The sequence below is a fragment of the Sorex fumeus genome, unplaced genomic scaffold, assembly GCF_029834395.1.
Source record: "Sorex fumeus unplaced genomic scaffold, SorFum_2.1 ptg000098l, whole genome shotgun sequence".
Taxonomy (NCBI): Eukaryota; Metazoa; Chordata; class Mammalia; order Eulipotyphla; family Soricidae; genus Sorex; species Sorex fumeus.
Window position 1 is genome coordinate 253,317 of NW_026606155.1, and position 5,096 is coordinate 258,412.

Below are 5,096 nucleotides of genomic sequence, written 5' to 3' on the forward strand. Positions count from 1 at the left end.
CATAGCTGACTAACATACCTCAGCTTTAATCTGTAATTTTCTGCTGCGGGAAGAACTTCCTGTGACCCCATTCCCCCAACTTCCAAGGGCTCCCCCATCTGGTCTTCATGACATATGTCACTTCAAGGTTGTTTGTTAAATTTTTTTTGGGCGGGGGGCACATCCAGAGGTATTTGGGGGCTACTTCCAGCTCCCTGTTGGGTCATTTACAGTGGTACTGGAGGGACCTTGAGGTCTCAAAGCCATTCCTCACTCCTCAGCCCCCATGGAAGGCATGTGCCTAGCCCCTTGAACTGTCTCTCCTATAAGTATCACTTCCTTGGTGACACCTTCCCCACTCCAGCCCCCTTTCCTCTTGGCCTTTTTGCTAGGCTTCTATCTCTTCACTGCTGCCATTTTGTTAGCGCTTTAGGGGTTTGTCCATTCAGGCTTCCGTAGCAGGTAAGCTCCATCCCACCTTACAACTGTGGCCCCAGTGGCTGGCACTTGTGAACTCAAAAGAGGAGGGGGGTCCCTGGAAGGAGGCCAGAGCCTCCTGGGAGGCCGGAATCAGCAAAACAAGTTCATGATGACAGTCAAGGAAGCTTCTGGAACAGACCTATGCCTGGGTTGCCTGAGAAGGCATCATGTTCCCTCAATCTTCTGTGTTTCTTTGGGGGGGTGTGGGAGATTAACAAGGGGGATTCCACAGTGCTAGGGATCAGATTGGAGCTTGCCATATGAAAGGCAAGTGCTTCAACTCCTGTGCTCTCTGATCCCTGGGGGGTGTCCTCAGGGAGTAGCCTGGGGAGAGGACAGTGTGACACCAGGCAAAGTTTCTGGAACCTTGGATGATGTTTCTCTTCAATGCCCTCGAGACACACATCAGCAGCCAAGCAGATCCTGCCAGACAGGAACCAGGAGCGTCTCTCTCTCTCTCTCTCTCTCTCTCTCTCTCTCTCTCTCTCTCTCTTTTTTTTTTTTCTTTTTGGGTCACACCTAGCAATGCTCACGGGTTCCTCCTGGCTCTGCACTCAGGAATTACCCCTGGCGGTGCTCTGAGGACCATATGGGATGCTGGGAATCGAACCTGGGTCGGCCACATGCAAGGCAAACGCCCTCCCCGCTGTGCCATCGCTCCAGCCCCAGGAGCCTCTCCCCATTGTCAGAGAACAGTGATGTCTTCTTTCTGGGCTCCCACCTTAACCCCCCACTCCACTGAGACCAGATCTCGGGGTCACTCCGAGAACTCTGTGGGCCTCATTGGGCTCTGAGTACCCATTTGAGTAAACCTCCCTCTTGTGAAACTTGGGGTTTGCTCCCCAGCCGTGATGGTTTCCGTTGACACTCGGAACTCCATGTCTGTTGATGGAACAAGCAAATCCCCGCCCTTCCTCTGCATCTCTGCCTTCCCTGGTTTCAGCCCACAAGTAAACCATCAGATGCTACAGGCACTGGGCCCCCCACCCCACTCCCCCTTACCCACAAAGGCCTGGACCAATCGTGGGGAGGTGGAGGTGGAAATGCTGAAGCAAATACTGAAATCCACAAGCTGCCCCCCAACTCCGGAAACTGCCTCATCTGCCTGCTGAGGGGTGTACGCCTGGGGGCCCTCCGGAGTGCCCACCTGGGACCCTTTCCAGGGCCTCAGCACAAGAGAACAGCCCCAAGCTGGAGACGTAGCACAGCTGGTAGGGGACTTGCCTTGCATGCAGCTGGCCCGGGTTTGATCCCCAGCACCCCAGAGGGTCTGTCCCCTGAGCCCCACCAGGAGTGACCCCTGAGTGCAGAGCCAGGAGTGAGCCCTGAGCAGCACAGATATAGCCCCCCCCCCAAAAAAACAAACAAACAAACAAAACAAAACAAAAATAAAACAAACAAAACCAAACAAGCAAAAGCGAGAGAACAGGCTCCAGGGGGAAGCCTGCACCTGCCCAATGGCCTGTGTCTTTGCCAATACCCCTGCCTGTACCCCGTCCCTCAGTCCCGTACCCTGCCCCCTCAGGAGCCTGGCAAAGTCAGCCCACAAAGCTGTGCTCCCTCCTCTGGAGGTCTGATGGCCGGGGAAGCTCATCTCCGGCACTTCTGACCCAGGAAGCCGCACTTCCTTGTCAGGGAACTGACACAGCCCTGATCTTTCTGGAGGGTTCCACCACATTCTAGGGTCTCTGGGTCCCAAGGCGGGACGCTGGGGGCACCCCGCTGCCCAGCATTGGAATCCTGCATCCTCAAGATCGGTTCAGGGAACCTACCCCGGGTTCCTGGGTCTGCAGTTGTGCTGTGGGCAGCATATTACTCTCTTGCTTCTCTTTGGGGGCCGGGGGACAGCCCTCCCATATGACACCTATGAGTTAAGGCAGACATGTACCTGTGGTTATTATTGTCATTGGAAAATTAATAAGGTGGACTTTTTTTCCCTTTCTGGGCTGGAGCGATAGCATAGAGGGTAGGGAGTTTGCTTTGCAGACGCCCGACCCGGGGTTCGATTGCTCCGTCCCTCTTGGAGAGCCTGGCAAGCTACCGAGAGTATCCCGCCCACACAGCAGAGCCTAGCAAGTCCCCTGTGGTGTATTCGATATGCCAAAAACAGTAACAAGTCTCACAATGGAGACGTTACTGGTGCCCGCTCAGGCAAATCGATGAACAACGGGAGGACAGGGCTACAGTGCTTGCTTTTCTTTATGAGTCACACCTGGTAGGGCTCCTGGCTGCTCCTGCTTGGTACTTGGGGGTCACTCCTGGCAGTGCTGGGGGACCATGTGGTACAGGGGTTCAAACCTGGGCTTCCTGAATGCAAAACAAGGGCCCAGTCTATAATCTCTCTCGCCCCACAAACATTTTTGTTATTGTTTGGGGGCCACATCTGGTGATGCTCAGGACTTACTCCTGGCTCTGTGCTCAGGGACCACTTCCGGCAGGGCTCAGAGTTCCCCATGGGATGCTGGGGATTGAACCTGGGTCCACCAGCTGCAAGGCAAACACCCGCCCTGAAACATTTCTCTCTCTCTCTCTCTTTTTTTTTCCGCTTTTTGGGTCACACTCGGCAATGCCCAGGGGTTACTTCTGGAAGTGCTTAGGGGACCATATGGGATGCTGGGAATCGAACCTGGGTCTGCCGCATACAAGGCAAATTGCCCTACCTACTGTGCTATCGTTCCAGCCCCTCGCCCTGAAACATTTCTTAAAGCAACATGTGAGAGTTCTTTAGTTGAATTTACTTGGAAAGGGGAGGAATTTCAAGTGATGCTCAGAGAACCGGAGACCTCTCCTAGCATTTCTTGGCCAGTTGGGACAAAGCTTCAACACAAGGGTTGAAAGGATGTGGTGCTCTTGGACCCGGTGATGCTGGGCTCACCTGGGCCACCCTTTGGCCTCCTTGCCTTCCAGGAGGCTGAACAGGCCGCTTGAGTGTGAGCATCCAGCCCTGTCAGGCAGGGGCAGGACCCTTGTGGGCCTGAGTGTGGCCCTCGCTACCAAGACACGCCATCCTGCAAAAGGAGGAGGAAGTGGTGGCCAGAGCTCTGACGAGAAGGAACTGGCAGAGAAGGAAGAGAATCCAAACCAGGGCAACCGACCAGGAAGAAGCCTGTGGGCAGAGTCAAATGTGCCCCGAGCCTGGCAGGAGGACAAGGAGGATGCAAAGGAGTTGAATCACTTTCCCACGATCTGGGGCAAAGGTGCCTGGGTGTGCCTGGCCCCGAGGCAGCCGTGGGCCTTGTAGTGTGCAGCGAGGGGCAGGGCACACCCCTGCTCAGGTGGCACTTATCTGTCTGGGTGCTGGAAGGTTTTGGGGGTGAAGGGGGTGGCTCCTGGATTGACACAGTGAAAACCTCACGTGATTTTGTGATTTCACTGTGGCTCTGCTGGGCTGCGGGGCAGGGGCAGAGAACAGGCCCTGGGGGGCAGAGCTGGTTCAAACCAGGCCCAGCCCTTGGCAGACTGCGTGTTTCCGGGTGCAGGTGATTCACTCCTGGGGTGGGGACAGCACAGTCACCTTGTGGGTTCTAGTGAGGATGACAGGAGACGATCCCTGTTACCTGCACAGGGCCCAGCGGGGCAGCTCGGGAGAGAGCATCTCCCCGGCCCACCCCACCCCACTGACCGGAGCAGCCTGCAGCCACATAGAGGCCAAGGATGTTCCTCATGCGGAAACATTTGCATCTAGAGGACTGAAGAGAGAGAATGGGGGGAGGGAGCTGGCCTTGCACGTAGCCAACCTGGGTTCGATCCCCGGCAACCCCTAGGGATCCCAGAGCTCACCAGGAGTGATTGCTGAGTGCAGAGTCAGGAACACAGCCCTGTGTGGCTCCCCGCACCAACGGATAAAAAATAATTTATATCTTGGGCTCAAAGCTTTGAGCCCCTGCCTGACCTGTGAGACCCCAGTCCCAACCCCAGCAACCCCGGGCCTGAGCCCCAAGCTCTCAGGGCAGCACATAGAATGGCCCTGGGGTGGCTAGTATATCACTGTCCTCCCATTGTTCATCGATTTGTTCCAGTGGGCCCAGTAACGTCTCCATTGTGAGACTTTGTTGTTACTGTGTTTGGCATATCGAATACGTCACGGGGAGCTTGCCAGGCTCTGCCGTGCAGGTGAGATATTCTCAGTAGCTTGCCGGGCTCTCCAAGAGGGGCAGAAGAATTGAACTCGGGTTGGCCGGGTTGACTGCATGCAAGGCAAATGCCCTACTCACTGTGATATCGCTCCAGCCCTGGGTGGCCGGTAGAACACTAGAATTCTCTAGCATGTTTTTCTAGCACACTGGCATGCTTGGCAGGGTGGCTGGTATGGAAAACTGATTTGCATAGTCTGAGCCAGCGCCCACGGGGAGGGCGTGCTGGTACCCCACATACTGCCACAGACTAAAGAAGCATCGTCTGCTCCCGTCAAGTCCCCTCATTACCCAAGTCAGTGCTGTCCACCCCGCCAGGGCAGGAGCAGGGCCAGGGACCATGCCGAGGCGAAGCATGAGAAGCTTCACAGGCTGGGTCCTTGGCAGACCCTCTCCGTAGCTGACACTATTGTGTCCGAGTTTCAGATCCCCAGTTGCGGAGAGACTTGGTCCACACACGATGATGCAAAAGCCCTGTAGCACTGTAGCACTGTCCTCCCGTTG